The following is a 20,927-nucleotide window of genomic DNA, read 5'->3' as shown; positions in this document are numbered from 1 at the left end:
CCCTGTTGCTCTGGCAATGGCCGTGTTCCCACTGCTCAAATATTCCTGGGGCAGTGACCTCTGACCTGTACATAAAAGAAGGACAGAAACTCCAGGTGTAGGTGGATGACCTGTGTTTCATTTCGGTCTCAATGCTGAGGTGGAAGCAACTTAGCCATGGGCACCATCCAGGAATAGTTACTGTATACCAAGAGCAGGGGTAAATTTGCTTGGTAACTACTGTGATTTATTGGTTCACCCCTTGTACAACATGCTGTGTGTCATCTTTCCTGGCTGTGACAGCTTGAGTGGGCTAAGGGATGCCCACAAAAAAAAAAAAAAAAAAAAAAAAAAAAACAAAACCTGGCAAAATATGCCTTGTCTACATATATATATTAAAAAAAAAAAAGACTTGAAAAAACCGCAGTATCTCTGGGTATACCTTCGAGAGTGGTTGCTAAAGATACTGGTATTTAAATCAACAGCGTAACAACGAAGCACATTCATCAATGATGTGCATCATCATCTAATCTACTAGGGACTCACACTGAACACACTGCATAAGAAGAAATACCCTCACTCAGCAACTGCTGGAGGCCTCCTCCTTCCCCACATATAAGGCAGCCACTTTCTAAGAATCTCAGGGACTCCAGGACATGTACCAGACCCCTGTGCAATTCTAGTGCCTTCTGCTTTCATCACATCAGACTGCAATTCCAGCCAAGGCATCTCAGGAACCACCTCACATCCTTCTATCAAAAGAGAGAGGGAGGGATAAGGCAGAGTTTTTTAGGTTCTGAGATAAAACTTGAGAGTCACCAAAAGAATTTGGCTAATGCCAAGACAGAATTTTACTCTCTCTTTAGGACCCGGGCCCATGCTTGGTATGAATTACTTTCTGCAACCCTTTATTTGGGGCAACCATATTGACTTTTTTTTTTTTTTTTTTTTTTTTTTTTTTTGTGAGACAGGGTCTCTCTATGTAGCTCTGGCTGTCCTGGAACTCACTATGTAGACTAGGGCGGCTTCGAGTGTGTATTTTCCTTTCTTCTCAGTATAGCTCTTTCTCAGTGCTTGCATTTAAGCTTTATCTTTAATAAAACTCAACTCTGCTTTACTGTACCAAATAATCCTGAATTTCTTTTCAGCATTGGAGCTATTCAGAATCGCAGTCTGAATGTCTGAGTTGAGGTCCCCAAGAGTCTAGAGAAACTAACTCCTAAGGGTACTGAGGGTGTCAATGGGGAGCTGTTCAGCCCCTTAGCACCGACAAAACATCATCCCCGTGTACAAGATGACCCGAGTCACGCTCATGATCTCACTTGGAGTTCAACACAAACCTAGGCAGGAGTTTTCCTCTGCTGAATCTAAGACTCAGAATGTGTAGTACAATGGTGCAGCTGGGATCTAACATGTCCTCTGACCTGATGTCTCAAAAACACCATTCCTGTGCCCTGGCCTATCTGTGCATGCCTGTCAGATGATGGCAGGCTGGAAGGTCATTGAGGATGACCCCCTCCCTACACTCAGTAACTTCTAAATCCAGAAGCTGAGATTGTAGGATACTGATACTGTTCAAAGGCATGAGATCTGAGTCCAGTCTCTGGCCCAGGGAAAGACATGTCATTCTTAGCTGCTAGAATAAAGACACTGCTATGCTTTCCCTTAAACATTAATCCAGATCTGATGTGTTGCTGCCTATCTTTAATCCCAGTACTTGGGAGGCAGAGATTGGCAAATCTCTGTAAGCTTGAGGCCTCCCTAGTCTACATAGTGAGTTCCAGGACAGCCAGAGCTACATAGAGAGACCCTATCTCAAAAAAAAAAGTTAATTCCAATTGGACTTGCCAATCACACAGACAGGTGAATTTCCCCAGGAAAGCGTTCTGTTCTAGACATAATGTAAGGGACTAGGGATGTAACTCAGTGTAGAATGTGTGCCTAGCATGCAGATGGCCCCAAGTTCAATTCTCAGTAAAACACAGACACAGACACACGGGGAAAGGGGGGGGGGGAGAGGGAGAGGGAGAGAGAGAGAGAGAGAGAGAGAGAGAGAGAGAGAGAGAGAGAGAGAGAGAGATTATATTACTTTCTCAGCCTACATTATTTCCTGAGGAGTAGCCACGTAAACTTATACAAAATTGTTAATAATAAAACATGTATGGGAGATGGAGGGATGGTGCAGTGGTTACGAGCACTTGTTGCTCTTGCTGAGGATCCAGTTAGATTCCCAGCACCCACATAGCAGCTCACAACTGTAACTCTAGTTCCAGGGATCTACCCTTTACTGATCTCCATGGGCATCAGGCACACACATACGGTACACAGATGTACATGCAGCCAAGACACCCATACATAAAAATAATGAATTAAAAAGATAAAATAAAACATGTCTGGGAGGCAAGAGGAAGGAGATCCAGGTGTGCCTTGACTCAGGAAGGGGTTACACCCCTTGGCCTCACAGTGACTGAAGTGAAAAACTGCATTTAACAATCTGCCCAAGTTCACAGCTTAGCAACAGCACATTCTGAAGTACTGATGTGCCCTTGAGGTCACAGACTGACTGAGGTCTGGGGCTCATTCTCAGCCCAGCACCCCAAGAGAGCATCATGCATCACTTACCTAGAAAAAGATCAAAATTCAAATTCTGATTTTTACATCATTATAAAAGAGAAGAGTCTTAATCTACAGTAAATCTGAAATTATGTGTATATATATGGCATCTATACATATATATGACACGTGTAACATATGTATAAAAGGCAGTTTTAATTTTATAGTTTTCTATGATGAATTAACCTATTTTGTGTTACTACAGCAAAATATTTTATGCTAGGTAATTCATAAAGAAAAGAATTCAGTGTCTCTGTAGTTAGCTCACAGCTCTGACAATGCAGCGGCCCACACCTAGTAATGGCCGTCTGGTTGGATTATAAAAAGTACAAAAAAAACTCTGCAAAGTACAACCAGACACATGACATACCAAAGGGAACCAGGATGGAGAGAAGCCATTTAATACATTTGTTGCTTAGTTTTAAAGACAGAGTCTTGCTGTACAGCAACTGGGACTGATAATATCACATGGAAAGAAACAGAGTGCCCATGTGTCCTGGTCCCCTCCCACAAAAGAGCCAGGTTTTTATCCTAGGCACTCTACCCATCGCCTCCCAAAGGCCCCACCTGCAAAAATTCAGGTGAAATGCCCCCTTATTAGTATGGCAGGATATGGATTCACTTGCAACACAGGGACCCCAAGGGACACTTACACACTATGGACTTACAGTACAAATTAGTAAGCCAGCATGTATTTCCACAAGGCTGAGAAGGGGGACACGAGCTTTGCTTTTGCATACCCCTTCAATCTGGTACAACTGCCCTGACACATCAGCACTTTCACTGGAACTGAAGTCAAAGGAAGCCAATTATTACAGCTGGCCAGTGAGTTTAGGAACACTGTGTTGGGTAATTTGTGAGTTTCTAATCTGCCTCTCTTTAAACACAGCAGGCTCCACAGATAGAGATCAGGAGGCTCCTTGAGAACAGTAAGATCAGGTTGAGTCCTAGTGATAAATCAAATTGTGTGTGTGTGTGTGTGTGTGTGTGTGTGTGTGTGTGTGTGTAAGCAACGCACACATGTGCTCACATGACTGTGAATGCACATGCCAGGGCCAGATCTTGCTGTGGGATGTTTTCTTTGGCTCTCTGTCTTGGTTTGGGAGACAAGATCTCTCAGTGAACCTAGAGCTCATCAGGTGGGCACAACTGGCTGGCCAGCCGACCTTGAATTCATGGCTATGGAGGACTGTCTCCACAAACTAGGACCTGCTCTCCCCCGCCCTCCCCGAGCCACGCCACACTTTACACTTGATGTCTACTGAGCAGAGCAGCAATGAGCAACAGCAGATCCATGTTTCTAAGACCGGACATCCTCAGGAGTAAATGCAGTATTCATAAACACACAAGTTTTAGTTTGACTCTTTCCAGCACTAGGTATTAATAAATCTCAACTGTAGATAGCTCATTCTATAATTTCTGCATATCAAATACAAGTTGCTACTACTATTTTATAAGACACAACCACTAGTAGCATAATTATATATAAATGTAAAAACTAATTATGAATAGTACCAAATGCCAGGAGCTGCAAATACCTTTTGAAAAGAAAGACGAAAGGAGTTCACTTAACAAAACAACTCAGAGAAGAGTGGTTGCTAATCAGATAATGCCCCTAAGCTTTTCTTCAACTTTCTATCCAAACAGAAGATTCTCTAACTAACCAAAACGCCAACCACTTTCCATTCATTAGCCATTTCACCTTTTGTGCCTCTAAAAGAGTAAGGAATCAATAATTTAATTCATTTGCTTTCACTCAACACTGAAATACACAGCATGAAAAATCCTCATATCCATTTAAATAGAGCACACCACATTTCATCACTCAGTGACAAAATCTTGATCTCTTAGGAGAACCTGCCCTCCCGAGTACAGATCAACTTTGTAGTGTATGCTTGGCTCCAGCTTCTACATGATCTATTCGAGGACTGGACACTGCTATATATGGCCATGCTATTCTCCAGAAGCAGTATGGCTCTAACTATTCCCCATCATTTGACTCAGGTGTCATACTACAGTCCAGTTGTGAGATGGGATGGTGGCAAACAGACCTCTCCCCTCATTAGAGCCATCTTGAAGTCCCTGTTCCCACACCTAGGCACTCACTAATAACTTCAAGAATACCAGCCACCTGAGAGACTTGGTCAGAATAGCCTAAGAGCCACAGGCTGGAAGACTCCATGCAAGGGAATGCCAGCAAACTGCTGTGGGAAGCACAGCCTTGGTGATGCTGAATGCAGTGTGTCCTGAAGATGTCTATGAAAAGCAGCTAAGCACCAGCTGCATCTGGGTCACTATACAAAAACAAAGAGTGGCCAGGAAAGCTTTCAGTGTGTTTTCAAAAAACAGCACTTTGGATAAGTACAGACTGTGGTATCTCAGTACTCTAAAATTTTAGCTTGACTTTCGTGACTTTGAAAGAGTTGAGGAAGTGAAATATAACTGATTAGATTACTAACTTATCAATTAGATAAATAAGAAAGTCAGACGTGTTCATTTTAAGTGATGTTTTACAGTCACAGAGGTGAAAAAAGACCCCAGGAGATTGAAACGATGCCCCTCCCATCACTTCTCCTTCCTGACAAAGAAATCAAGATAGGACCTGGTGACATAACTTGCCTACAGCCACAGTGACAGAGTGCTATAAATACAACCAGGAACAATGTCCCAGAGTTTCACAACAGTGCCCTTTAAATACAATCTGTACCTTTATACTGGAGATTAAGCTAATTTGTTTCAAAGTACATTCTAATAGAATATATGTCACAACTATGCAATCTACTGTCATATCTAACACTAAAAGGCTATGTTCTTTATTTCATTATTTTAGGTATATAATGTATTTATTACCCACTGGAAGAGATGTCTGGCACTAACACATCCCCTTTTGAAGGGATTTATTGCACTAGGTTATTTCTGAAGGGCACCTAATAATCACCAAAGAGTCTATGTAAGCTGACTCTCATAAGAAGCTAGTACCCTTGGATGAGTTCTGCCTTTTCCCTACCTACCTTTCTCCAAATGCACAAACTCAAAACTTTTCCTTAATAAATTCAAGCTTGAAAAAGAAGAAGAAGGTTTACTGTAAAAAAATAATAACTGACAGTTTTTATGCATGAATTACAGGAGTAAAACAACCAATCATGTCTACCCCATGACATGGCAATTCCACTAAAAACTGAAGCATCTATCTTTTAGAATATGTTACCAAATGTTCATAAAAGGATCATTCCTATAGACAAAATCTAGAAATTAATTTAATGTTGAATAAAAAAATACATAAAGTATGGACATTTATTACATAAGACTTCACAACAATAAACCAGAAACAAATTATGAAGTCATATGACAGGAAGAACTCAAAAAACTGTGGGAGAAAATAAACTAAACTCAAGAGAGTATGTAGTATGCACATCTACTTACATGCCATTCAAGATAGTGAAAGGTATCAGTGATGGAATTTCTTCATTTAGAGCAAGGGCTGCCTTTTGGAAATATTGATGGGAAATGGACCTGAAAAGAAGTCACATAGGAAAAGTCCTATGTCTTTTCATGGTGCACATGGAACAAATGTACAACCAGGGGAACATGAAAGGACTCACTCACAGAGCACTGTGGACTGCTGCACTCAACTGTGTTTGTCATACCAGTGAAAAGGGCAGAGGGGCAAAGAGGGGCAGGGAGTGGCTAGAGTACACATGAGCTCTGGATGTGACTCATGGACTGTGGCCGACAAAGGAAAAGATGGACCTATTACTTCAGGAAGTTTTCCTTGCTTTGTATTACATACGTCTTTGTATAAACAATGTTTTACTAAGGAGAAAATTTTACAAATATTTAATAGATGTTTAAAGATTTTATTTCTTTGAATTATATGTGTATGTATGTGTCTGTATGTGGGTTTGTGCATGTGGATACATGCGCCACAGAGGCCAGAAGAGAGTGTTGGATCACCTGAAGCTAGAGTTACAGGAAGGGTGAGCCATCCTTTCATCTGTGTGCTGGAAACTGAACTTAGGTCCTATGCAAGAACAATACATACTTATTAGCAGCGAAGCCATGCCCCCAGTCCCTGATCGATTATTTTTTAGGTAGTGATAAGTGTGACAATGGAGCATTGCTTAGTGCACATGTGAAAAAGTAGTTGATGCCCCAGAAACTTCCAAAGGGCAGAATAATTGCCAGAGGATTCTGTGAGAGTCCACATGGACCAGCCATCAAAATGATCCTGTCTCCTACAGGGCCATCTGTGGTGGTATTGTGTTACCCAAAATATTGTGTACTCTAATAAATTTATCTGGGGTCAGAGAACAGACAGCCACTAGATACAAAGGCTAGAAAATGGTGGCACTCACACCTTTAATCCTAGCATTCCAGAGATAGAAATCCCTCTGGATCTCTGTGAGTTCAAGGCCACATTGGAAATAGCCAAGCATGGTGACACACGCCTTTAATCCCAGAAAGCCAGCCTTTAATCCCAGGGAGTGGTGGTAGAAAGCAGAAAGATATATAAGGCGTGAGGACCAGAAACTAGAAGCATTTGGCTGGTTAAGATTTTGGCTGGTTAAGCATTCAGGCTTTTGAGCAGTAATTCAGCTGAGACCCATTCCGGATGAGTACTCAGAGGCCTCCAGTCTGAGGAGAAAAGACCAGCTGAGGATCCGTCGAGGTGAGATAGATGTGGCTTGTTCTGTCTCTCTGATCTACCAGCATGGACCCCAATAACTCGCCTCAGGTTTGATTTTATTAATAAGAACTTTTAAGATTCCTGCTACAGCCATCCATGAGGATGTCTTTAACAGAGGCCTCACTAAGATGGTTTTCTGTAATTTTGTGTTTGCACTGTACTATCTGCGGCACAGATAACACTTGCAAGGGAAAAGTTGAGGTAAGACTTAGAGAGAAGAAATTCCAGCCTCCAGAGTGAGCTTCTCCGTTCCCAGGAAAGAACGGGAGCCTGGTGTTCCAGGCCTCCTTGACACGGCCTTCGACAAACATGGCTCAGCTGTCACAGTGGCATGGAGATGATTAATCCATAAATATCCGATGATGAGATGCTATGACAGGTCTCTGAAGGGCTTTTTTGTTTTTATGTTCCAAGTTAGATCAACTAAAACGACTTTGGAGAGATTTCAGAAGGCTCAGAATTAGAGACACAATGGAAAATTGAAGATCCACGTTAGTGTGATCCTTCAAACTGGTGTTTCTTTCTCTACAAGAGTCACATGTGAATGGACTGACCACCATTCACTTAACTTCCCAGATGAGTGACAGACCTGATTCTGACCCAAAGTTTCTACTTCTGTGAATAGGCAGGCCACACAATTAACAAGTTAGTTGGCAGGACAATAAAACAAATCCATCATAAAGATGTATGAAACATGTTGGGAACAGAAGTGAAGCACACTAAAGTTTGCACTTATTCCCAGATAGTAAAATCATGTCCTGTAGATCCACAAGGACACTTTCCATTTGTGGAGAGCTTCCTCCCAAACTATCAGTGCTTTTCACATCTTACTACAAACTATGGAATTTACAGCAATTTATTTCTAGTTTGGTATCTTCTCAACGTAGTGAAGAGATGTCAACAGCAAGCATCTTCCCGATGATCAATCATCTAATTAATAGATGTGCAAAGAGAGAGAAGCAGCCCTTAGAAGGGCACATTCACCATCTAGTAAACTAAGATTTGCTATGTGTACAGATCAACATCAGCATTGACAACACACAATGCAGAAATCAGAGAACAGGAGCATATATTAGAACAGGAACAAAATATGCAATAAGGCTTTAAATAAAAGTTACCAGTTTAATGAGGGGAAAAACAAATAATTGTCATAGGCAATATGCAGTTTATGTGTGTGTATGTTATTTTTTGTGTGGTGTTCAGGGCTCCAAGTATGTAATGAAATAACTATTTTATCTGTTAATCTCTGTACTTTTCATGATGGGGACTTAATTAACAGGGATCTTTGTTGTCAGTCACTGACTAATACCACAAAATCCTCCTCAAAAGCTCTTTTAGGGTAGATGGCATTGTAAGTGATTGATGGCACATTTGACATAGGACATAAAAATTAAGGAAGAAAATCGATTTAACCTCACACATGAATGGCCTGACAAACAGGCAACCCATCTCCAGACACAAACAATACTTAACGATGTCAGAAGGAACGGTGGGGCAATGATCTCTGAAAGTCCCCACTTCCATCCAAACAATGAAGCCAGTGTCAGAATGTATCACAATCATGTTTGTAAGAACAGAGGAAATTAACTAGACGCTTACAGCAATCAAAAGAATCCTTAATCCAGAAACAGAAATGAACTGTGGCAGGAACAGTGTGCTGTATGTTTCCAACCTACACTATACGCATCCTCACTTTGGCTCTATGTACCCTTGAAAAATCATCGGCCTTCTATCAGGGTAAACACCAACGGCCTGTCAGCCACTGGAATGCCTTCAAAGTCTCATTCCCAGAAAACTGCCATTACTTGGCCTGTGTGCCTGCGCTAGCTGGCTTGTTTAACGTGACCTAGCACTCACCCAGGGAAAAGAGCCTTTTGGCCAGGGGCATTTGTCAGAAATCATCAGTTGCCAAGTGTTTAGCATCATGGATGCCTGAGGCTATGAAGAACAGTTGGGGCAAACAATAAGAAAACCAAGAGGCTTAAAGGAAAAAGTAGAGGATGTGGTATGCATAGGGGATTTGAGAAAGCGCGGACATTCTCCTGTGACTCTAAAAGGCCAGACATGCATAGGACTCTCTCTGACTCTGACTGACTGACTGTCTGTCTCTCTCTTTCTCTTTCTGTGTGTGTGTGTGTGTGTGTGTGTGTGTGTGTGTGTTCATTCATTCAGTTTATATATATGCTTAGTAAAGACTTGAAGAGGTGCTAAGCTCACAACTTTCTCTAAATCGGAGACATTCCACAGCAGGAAGTGAAGGCAAACTACAATTATAATGGCCTATCTGCCTAAGTAATGGAGGCATGGGGTAATGCTCACATAGGACCCCTATGCAAAAGCTAGGAGATTTATGGGCTCGGTGCATTATGAAAACTTTCTGTTTAAACATTAGTTGATAACTAATCAAAATAGGTGACAATATCACACAAGATCTAGAGTAGATGTTACAAAATTAATTCCATAAAGGCATCAATAAGAACAACAATACCAAGTCCCAGAGAGGTAAGCACCTATTTTCCAGAGCTAACGCCTCATGTTATTTCTAATGTCCAGTTCTCAAAAAATGCATCCAAGCTCTCCCTGTGAGTATCTGATTTATGCACAGGGCAAAGGTACTCAATAGAAAGAGACTAAAAAAGACCAGAAATTAAACTCAATAAGCAAAGACTTTCAACCAGCATTTAAAATACAGTCAGTCAAAGAACTAAAGAAAAACATTCCCAGAGAACTAAATGAAAACAGGAAAATAATGTCTCACTAAATAAAAAGTACCATGAATGAGACAAAAATCACACACACACACACACACACACACACACACACACACACACACACTAAAATTATGGCGTTGAAAGTTTATAAACTGAAATAAAAGCTCACTTCAACTTTTCAGGAGGTGTGAACTGGCAGAAGTGTGGATAACCTCAACAACAGGTTGCTTGAGGCCTGAGGGACACAAGGAAGAAAAATAAAAGAAGGATGAACCTGTGGGATTTCCATGAAGGCCTGTCACTGGCACCAAGCACACTGGAGTGACATAATGGGAGTGTTTGGGAAAAGCAGGAAAGGCGAGGAGAAAGAACATGTGGACAAGTAATGTCAACGCCATCTTCCTGGAAGAAGAGCATGAGAAGAGGAACAGCAGACTGGTCCTCTAAACAGGATCTGGACCTCCAGGCATCACAAGCAAAGCACTGAAGGTTAAACTCAGAGAAAGTACTGAGGGCATTGACAGAATCAGCTTAACATGCTCAAGGAGTTCATTTTTTAATCAAAAGAAATAGAGGCCAGAAATCACTGGGATAAAAGAAAAAGGCCATCAACCGAAAATTTTCTACCCTGACAAGCAGTCCCTCAAACATGAAGTAGACATTCCTGTACAAACAGAAACTGATAGAATCCGCACACAGACCTGCCTTTCTAGTAACACAAAATGGAGACCTTAGGTTGAAAGAAAAGGGAGCTGGAGGAAACCTCCAGTCTACATGAAGAAATAAAAACTATGAAAAAATAAAGCTCACCATGCAATCGGGAAGATGGTAGAAATGGACAAGCACTTAGGAAATGGAGTCTAAAGGTGGTAACCTGATGCATGAGGGAAGCAAAGGCCTTAGCAGCAGTGTTGTATACACTATTATAGCCAAGCTGACTTAAATCCAAACTAGACTGATACAAATTAATACACTTCAATCCCTAAAACTATGACTTAAAACATAGTACAGCAAAAACAGCAAAGGGCAGAAAGCAGGACACTGGACAATGTGGGGCATGAACCGGGCATTCGAGCATGCTGTGCACTGAACTGGGACCTGGAAGAAAGTCCAAAGCCCTTGTGTCTGTCAATGTGGCTTTCTTTAAGAGGGTGGTGTAGATGTAATCAAATAAAAATGGAGTCACACTGACTTCAATGCCCATGGCCCAGAAACTAGTACTTAAGAAGAGGGTGTTGGGTTACAGAGACAGAGAGACACACCATCTGCGGTCTCAGACCAGACTAGCATGATCCATCCAAGATCTCCAGTAGCTAGCAGAAGTTAGGACTGAGCTGACTCTCCCCCAGGTCTTCACAGGAACTAACTCTGTTAACACCTTCAGTTAGATCTTTAGTCTCCAGAATCATGAGAGAATTTATTTCTGGATTATTGTATTTTGTTTTGCTTTTGAGACAAAGTTTCATGTGGCCCAGGCTGGCCTGATATTCCGAATTGCTAAGTAGGGGCAGGAGAGAGCTCAGTAACCACCGGCTGGCTGTTCTCCAGAGGACCCAAGTGATTTCCCAAGGCCAACATGAGGTGGCTTGAAACTGCCTATAACTCCAGCTCCAAAGGATCCAAATTGCTATATAGCTGAGGATGACCATGAACTTCTGATCCTCTGGCCTCCACCTCCCAAGTGATGGGATTATGGGCATGCAGTGCTAGGGATCTAACCCAAGGCTGTCTCTACCAGTGGAGTTATACCCCAACCTAGTTTCTGTTATGAGCAATCTAGTTTATAGTACTTATTTAGCTATAACAGCTAAACATAAAAGCACCAAGGAGAAGTTGAAAAACATAAAATTAGTAAGACGGAAATACAGTAGCTAAATCAACTCAGTGTAATATCTAACATTTAAACTGACCAGAACACAGAGAGATTCAACATGACACTATAAGACAATCATGGGTATACAGCTTGTTTTGACATATTTTAACTTGTAAACTATGAGGATTTCCCTTTTTTTCTTTATTTAGAGACAGAATCCCTTTACAACACATTCACAGCATCCAACTGGCCTTAAACTGCTAACAATCCTTGTTATAGCCACATTCATCCAAAACATTTTCCCTTTACAGGCAGCAAACTTTTCATAATGATTTTAAAACCACAATAATACATGCTGTAAAAAGAACCAGATTCTCTCTTGTGCTGGTCCATTTTATATCAGTTTGATACAAGATAGAGTCCTTGGGGAAGAGATACTCTCCATAGAGAAAATGTCACCACCATATTTGTCTGCAATCAAGTCTTAGTATATTTTAGTAATTAACAATTGATGTAGAGAGGCCTAGTCTACTGTGAGTAGTACCACCCCAGGTAGGTGGTATGGAGTATTAAGAAAACAGTCTGAGCAAGCCAGTAAGCAATGGTTCCTGCCCTGACTTCCCTCAGTGATGAACAGAGAAAGGGGGTGGAGGGGTGGCATGCAACTGGAATGAACCCTTTCCTCCCCAAGATGTTGAATCACAGCAATAGAAACCTAATGAAAACATTGCTCAAATTGACAAACACTTTGCAAACTTGCCACATGGCTCTAAACACACTGATTTTTATTGGGCCCATAATCTACATCCCTCAGTGCTGAAAGTCACTACTTATTCCATGTAGACCATTTGTATCTATTACCATCTATTTTACTTCTGCTTCTGCTATGGCAATGCAAATAAAGGTGTTCTCAGAAGTAAAAATAAGTCCAGTGTTTCCCATTTCGGAGACAGTTGTTATTGTTAAGTGACATTTAAAAATTTTGGATCAGAATTGCAAAAGCTTAACATTTTCACATGTATTATTTTTGTAGCAGGAGAAGCAAGATAGTGGGAGGTGGGAAAAGGTAGTGGCCCATATACATATATACCAAATATGAAATATGAACAAGTAATTCCCTAGATGATAACGAACACGGCAGACTATGGAAACAGAGCTCTTTTCTGACAGACAGGCAAAGTGTCCCTCAACAATTCCATGAACCATTAAGTTCATTACTAGCCTTTCTGTTCTACACCATGAATCACCTGAGAATTCTATTATCTACCTGATATAAAATACAAGAATTTCATCTTATTAAATGGTGAATTAGCTAGTGCCCAAGGTAGCCTTTAGGAGGCTAGCAGAGGAAAGATGTCATCACTACAGAAGGGACTGTGGAATCCAGAGAGCAGCTATTGAAGAACGTTGACTTCTGTTTGTTAAGCGATTCTCTGAGCTGTTAACTTAGAAGTCAATGACCACTTTACTCAATGGCCTGAGGATAACTAGCATCTTTAATGAATGAGGAAGATTGAAGCCATACATGGTTCATCCTGCTCTTTAAATTAATAATTTTAACAGGTGAGTTGAAGGCTTTCTCAGAAAATCTGGAGAAATAATGTATTTGGCAAACTTGCAGCTTTTAACAATGAAAATAAAAAATTAACCCATATATGTATCTTAGGCCCTCTTATATAAATGTAAACCAAATACTAAAGATGAAATAGGAATATTTGTATGCTGTAAAAGAACCATGTAAAATTCCAAGGCTTCTAAAATATTCTAGAATAAAAGAAAACTACTGAAATGCCTGTCTATATTTAAAAGGACTGTTTTATAGTTTTTAAAACAGTATGTGCACAGAGGGATGGGGCTTAAGACATTGGACTATGGCCTCAGTTTTCATATAAACACTGTAAAAGGCCTGCTACGCTTTCCACTTTTACTCCTGTGTTCTCTTTTTTCTCTCAGGAGAGCAACCATCTCTTCTGGGATGAACAATCATACATCATTGTACTTCATGAGCCATATTCAGCCAGTCAGGCCACAGGCAAGAGACCAAGAGCTATGTCATTGGGAAGAGAAGTCCAGAAGTTTACACCACAACACGGATGAAGACACCTCAGGGTAACCAAAAGTGATTTGCCCATACTGGGTCTAGACTTCTAGGAATATTTTCATAATTTAGAAATTGGAGCTGAGAGTTGCAGGAAAGGCTTCAGGGCAGGGATTTCTCTATAAAGGATGAAGGGCATAAAAACAATTGTTAGGCAAGGCATTTTTCCATTGTGCACCTCAGGAAGATAGAGATAGCCAAAATTGTTTCCACACTTAGGGGTTTTATCCACAAAATAGTTCACTTTCCCCTTATAATATATCCATAAGATAAGTATAAAATAACATTTATAAAACAAAAGGGCATTCAGAGAGGAAATGAAGAATAAAGAAACCTAGACAACAGAGTAATCTGTCCTGAAGTCAAGTCTGTCTGCTCATGTGAGCATCCTTCAGTCTTGTGCGATTTGGAGGCTCTATCGTTCAGATTTGAGGCTACAAGCATAGAAGTAAGCAATAGATGACTTCAAACTTCTTATTGAATTGAAAACTGCTTGGGTATCTTGGGGTGGCTTGGCATTAGAGGCTGAACCAGGGTACAAGCAGGCATCCTACAGGCAATGAGATAGAAGTACAGTGAAGACGAGAGGTGCTTCAACGGAAGGCTTGACTGGAATGCCGAACTGCTCAACCCAGATCCAAGCAGGAATGGAAACAGCTAAATGCTGGATGGAGCCTACTATTTGGCTGATGGGAACAGAACTTTAATTTCACCTTTTATCAGAAATAGTCAAGCTATCTACAAGTCAGCTGGTGTTCTCTCTCACCCTTCCTGGAAGCACTGAGAATCAGGCTTCTAATAAAAGCAATAATGCAATAAACTTGCATTATTATTTTAGTGTATAAAAGTTCTAGGTTCCATTATTGCATTTTATTTTATTAATATTTATTTATTGTTATTTTATGTATATGAATATTTTACCTGTATGTATGTATAACTACTGTGTTCATGTCTAGTGTCTAAAAAAGACAGAAGAGGGCATGGATCCCTTGGAACTGGAGTTACAGATGGTTGTAAGTTACCAAATGGGTGTTGGGTGTGAACCCCATTATGACATTTCCATACATGTATTTCATTATAGGATGCCATACTATTGTCCCCCATGATTCTTCTTTACTTGTGATCCTTTTTTTCTCACTCAAATAGTCTTTTCTGGTACACACACACACACACACACACACACACACACACAGTGCTAGTTAGCTTTCTATTGCTATGATAAACATCACAATCAAAAGGAACTTGGAGAAGAAAAGGTTTATTTCATCTTACAGCCTACAGCCTGTCACTGAGGGAAGTCAGGGCATGAACTCAAGGCAGGAAACTGTAGGAACTAGAGCAGAGACCACACAGGAGTACTGCTTGCTAGCTTCTCACCCATGGCATGCTCAGCCTGCTTTCTTATATACTCCAGGACCACCGGCCAAAGGTGACACAGTCTACAGTGTCAATCATTAATCCAAAAAAAAAAAAAAAAAAAAAAAAAAAAACCCTTCTCCCACCCCCTGCCACAGATCTGCCCAAAGGCCAATGGTGAAGACATTTTCTCAATTAAAATTTCCTTTCCTCAAATGACTCTGGCTTTTATCAAGTTGACACCACACACACACACACGCGCGTGTGTGTGTGTGTGTGTGTGTGTGTGTGTGTGTGTATACATGTACCATGTACATGTGTATGTTTAGATGGATGTGAACTTTCCGAGTTAGTTTTTTCTCCCACCTCTCCCTCACAATTTTCAGATGGTACAAATCATTCCCTCCCCCATCTTCCGAGACTGCCTTGTTGACCTGATGTTTATGTGCAAATGCCGGAGTTAAGAAGAAAACAGTACTGATGAGTACCACCAGCAAGGGACTGCTCTAGCAGTCAGCTGGAACCACACATATATGTTGATGGATGGCAGAAATTGGGGTTGGGGATTTAGCTCAGTGGTAGAGTGCTTGCCTAGCAAGCACAAGGCCCTGGGTTCGGTCCTCAGCCCTGGGGGGGAGGGGGAGGAGACAAAATAACACAAAAGACCAAAAAAAGAATTTTTTTTTCTCAGAATCATCTAATACAAACTTTTATTTGTCAAGACCCAGAAAATATTTAGCAATACAAAATCTATTTACCTATTTTTCTATTGTTTTGCAAAATATCATTCCTGGGGAGAAAAGATACTGTAAAATTCCCAGTCTGGAGATTCTGAACTTCTTTGATAAAGCATGAGCACAACAGGTACTCAGTCTGCCATTATATTGATATTATGAGGCATTTTAAACAGTTTGCCAAGCCAAACACATTATTAATGTTCATAAATTACCATGCACCCAAAGTCCTTGACTGATATCCATTGTCTTCTGTCAAATACATGCACTCTAGTAAGTGCACAATTAGGTTAAAAGATAAGGTCACTTAGCTAGAAACAAGCATACTACTATCAAGAGTATTGTAGCAACTAAACTATTTCCAAACAAAAGCATGGGAAGCATTTAAAGCATCCCTGTTTACATTAACCTTGTGGTGCCATGTGTCTTACTGAGTGTGACTTTTTCACAACATTACCTACTACAAACATGGAAATAAAATGTAGTTTAACATCAATGCGAACATTATTGGTTATAGTTTCCCACAAAGTTTTGCAGAACTATACAAAATTTAAAACGCACAGTTTACTTCATTTATAACTTGAACGTAGGAATAGTTCTTAATAAGAAACCCAATATAAGTGAGCCCTCTCGCCCCCACTAAGGAAGCTGAAATGCATCATTAAACTTCTGCCTTGATTTTGAGACATACAGGTCTCCTAAGAAAACGTGGGTGGTGGTGGTGTACACTTTTTGGTGTGTACTCTGGAGGCAGAGGCAGGTGTAGCTCTGTGAGTCAGAGGCCAGCCTGGTCTACAGAGCGAGTTCCAAGACAGCCAAGGCTACACAAAGAAACCTTGTTTCGAAAAACAAAAGAGAGAGAGAGAGAGAGAGAGAGAGAGAGAGAGAGAGAGAGAGAGAGAGAGAGAGAAAGAGAAGGAAGGAAGGAAGGAAGGAAGGAAGGAAGGAAGGAAGGAAGGAAGGAAGGAAGGAAGGAAGGAAGGAAGGAAGGAAGGAAGGAAGGGCAACTGTGTAAAAAGGGCAACTTTAAATTAATCATAGTACAGGAATATCAGCATAGCTTCTTGGGGAGCTGAAGAAGTCTTGACTGAAAGAGTCTAATGAACTGAAAGAGCTAATGAACACCTCAGAAAATGTGTACTATTGACATGGACACGGCCAGGTCAAAGACCCACGGAAACATCAAGGCCTTCTCTCTATCCCCTACCCACCGAGGGAAGGCTCAGGGAAATGTCAAATCCTTCTTCTGGTCTGAGTGCAAATATTGACAGTTGAGTGCTTACTGACAATTGACCAGTGTACACAAAACCCAGCAGCTGCTCCTTCCTCCTCCCAAATGGTGAGAATCTGAGGCTGCTGGCCTATCAAGACTCCTTCAGAGACCAGCTAACTCGTCCCTCCATGTGGTACATAATCAGTCTGTTGAGGTGCTGGGTTGTGATGTGGTTGGTGCAGCTCAAACAGAATCGGCACCGCCCATCTGACACTAGCTTTTCTTTGCTTGCATCTGTGTCTCTGTCCTTTCCTCTCTCCTTGTCATCCTCCCAATCCCCAGTCAGGTTCCCAGGACCAAGCCATGCTGCACATAGCATAACTTAAATAAATAAAAGTCCATTGAACCTTGCTGTTCTCCTTACAATTCAACAGCTCTAATAACTGTTTCATACCAGCCAATCTACAAAATTAAAGCCAAGACAAATTATCTGACTTTAAATTCTCCTTTCCTATATACTTACCGGTTTTCTAGTGAAGATTATACATAACAAGAAAGTTAATGAAAAGAAAGATGTTAAGGGTTTTGGTAACCTACAGCTTCAAGAGTCAGGGTAGGAGCTTATTTTCTCTAACATACAACTGAAGGCACTATCTCTATGGCATGTTCCAGGCCACCCTGAGTTATAGACTGTGCTCCAAGCCAGCATAAACTACAAAGGAAAATGCTGTCTCCTAAAAATTTCAAAAGATACTATCACTGTGGGTATTTTCATAAGGCAAAAAACAAAAAAATACCCACACATCTCTTAAGTTTCCCCAATAATACCTTAGAGTATCTTTGCAGAAGAGTAACTTGTAAGAGAGAAACACTTGTCAGCCAATCCCAATCTTGTCCATAGCCAGATACTCAGGACAGCTAGGCAATTCCTCGAGTATCTAAGGCATGGAGCTGAGGACCAGATAATAAGCTAAAGTTAGAATTGTCGCAGCATTCGGTGGACAGTAAGTGTATGTATGACACAGGTGCTGAAATGCAGAGACAAAAGGGAAAGCATCTCCAGAAGGTGACAATGGCTGTATTGGGAAGACATGGAAGTAAGTCACTGAGATTTAACCAGGAGGAGAGGCCAAGATGTGCTGTGAGAGTCTGAGAACATTTCATAAGGAGCAGTGTAGCAGTAGAGAGCATTTCAGAGTGAGACAAGTTTAAAAACCAGCTCAGTAGTAATCAAGTTGTGTGGTCTGGTCAGTGATGTGACCTTCATACAGGGCTGCTTGTCCAAGAGCATGCAGGCAGAAACTTCTGTACAGCTAGCTACTGGGAGAATACAAAAAGATGCTGTGGGGGAAATTATTCTTTATGTGTAAAAAACACATACTCAATAAACTCTACTGAATTATTATTGTTGTTATTCAGTCTTAGACAAAGTTACGCACAATTTCTGGTGTTATCTTGGCCATTCACTGCATCACTGCCTCTAATCTCATGACATTTTGCTGGGCATGTGTTTAATATCTGGGGTGTGAGCTACCTATTTGGAAAAACATGAAGCTAAACATGTGAAACCATGACTTTCCTTGTGAGGTGCTCTTAGCCACAAAACTCATTTATACCATCATCCTTTGCTCTCTCTACCGGTCACGGTGTCATGACTTCAAAGTTTATGATCATACTGTGGGCTCTATAGTTTCTTTTATGAAGAAGGTTCTTCCTTTATTCCATCTTTTATACTCATTTACTGAGTACTCTAAAGACAATTGACATGAACTAGGAAAGGCCAATATTTTTTAATTTTTAAAAACATTTTAAAAGCAAAGAATAAAAGAGTACAATATCATGACAACTAAAACTTGTTATCATTTTGAGCTTGGGATGGAGCTGAGTTGAGAGCACATATCCAGTATCCTTGCAATGCCCACCTCCCCATCCCCCCAAAAACTGAAAACAAAACAAAACAAAAAAATGAACCAGGACTTTTTAATCATTTCTAGAATTCATAAACTAACCATCTGGTGTTTCCCAGATACAGAACACAGTTACACTGAACAACATCTGTGATTCCTATAAGGTCTTCTAGATCACCTTTGGGAGGCCAACAAGTCAATCACCGCTTTATATGGACCACACTGGGATGTGCTATGAAGGTAGCACCTGTGCCTACAATCCTGCCACCAATTCAAATGCTGGACTCATTCCAAGAAGGACTTGTTTGACACCTTCAAGCAATTGTATTTTTTCCTTGTGTTTATTCCCTACCTGAACTCTGTCAAAAACACTTTAGAATCTAGACCAACATTTCTTTCCAATCTAAAGGAACTGGCATGGTACCATCAACTGCATATCAGTGAAGCCCAATCCCCTTCCTACCAAAGACACATCTAGCACGTTGTCGGGTCTCTGCCATGCATGCCTCACACTTACTGCAAACACATCGATACTGCCATAGTTCCATTTTAACTAAAAGCACTTGCTTTCTCAAGTGTTAAGTCAAAGTGTTAAGTAGAAGTTGACATGCTTGTGACTCATTTTAAAATAGCAAGTTATAATCAGCTGACACTGTATGAAGCATGAAACTCAATCTATAAATCACATGTCTACAGAAAGACTGAGCTGGGAAAATGTGAAGAACAAAACTGAAACATGTCTCTATCATAAGTTACAATCACCAGTTTGTCATCAACTGTTTGAAGGATTTCTAAACTATGCTCCTGATATTAAGGTTCCTAGTCAACAATACTCTTAACTAGTCCTAAAATAAAATCACTGAAATAAATTTTAAAAGATTTATTGAATAAGTGTCTGCTGTGTGTGTGGTAGAGGGCACAGAGGACAGAAGAGGGCATCATGGGATGCATGGGACTGGAGTCATGGGAGGCTATGAGCCACACAACAAGGGTGGTGTAATCTAGCTCTGGAAGAGCAGCAAGTGCTCTTAATCTCTGAGCCATCTCTCCAGCCCCCACCCCCAGTAATGTTTTCAATATTTAAATAACTACTGGCATTTGGACAGTAAAATTTAGCAACTATGCTTACTTTTAGCTTTTTAAAACATAACTTCTTGTACAAAAATGGGGCAAAGAACACCCTTGGTAAAAAGCAAGCCTTGTTTCCTTCCTGTACACATGACTGGCAGCACTTGGGCTTGGGTTGCAGACTCTGGACTTACAGTAATAGTTCTCTAGTAATAATCATGAATCCTAGAATGTTCATTTTCATTGGAACAATCGCTCCTTTGTCCAAGTTCTTTGCTTGGCTTTATATGGTATTTGTCATCAGATACCACAGTTCCTTGGACACAAGCCCATATTCTTCTAGTCTGACATCTGGCTACCTAACCTAAAGGTCAAACTCGGGTATATGGAAGTCTCTAGACCACTTCTCCTCCTTTGCTTACAGATGAATCTGAAGAGTTTCAAGTCCAGCATTCCTTTAATTCTATTTGGTCCCTATCCATCTCTAGAAAAAACAAAAACAAAACAGCAACAACAACAAAAAAAAAAACAAAGATGAAAAGTCATACTCAAACTTAAAACAGCATCTTTACAGATAGTTAACACAGCCCAACTGACTGTGGCTTTCAAAATTAATGCAACGTCTTAGCAGGTCTCAACTAGGCGAGGTCTCAAACTGGGGGAAGCAAGTGAGATTTATGTGTTGAGAAACTAACTAAAGGAGCACAAGAAAGACAAAAAAGAAGCGTGACAAGGTGCAAGGGAATAA

At 40.7% G+C, this 20,927-nt stretch overlaps 1 protein-coding gene across 1 annotated transcript in view; it reads right to left on the bottom strand.

Annotated features, from left to right (window-relative positions):
• Cdkal1 (CDK5 regulatory subunit associated protein 1 like 1) overlaps positions 1-20,927 on the bottom strand; it is a 571,051-nt gene that overhangs the window by 210,967 nt on the left and 339,157 nt on the right.

Source organism: Peromyscus leucopus, chromosome 5 (genome assembly GCF_004664715.2).
Source record: "Peromyscus leucopus breed LL Stock chromosome 5, UCI_PerLeu_2.1, whole genome shotgun sequence".
NCBI classification, from domain to species: domain Eukaryota; kingdom Metazoa; phylum Chordata; class Mammalia; order Rodentia; family Cricetidae; genus Peromyscus; species Peromyscus leucopus.
Note: the sequence above shows the minus strand (reverse complement) of the source record. Positions and strands in the feature narration are given on the sequence as shown.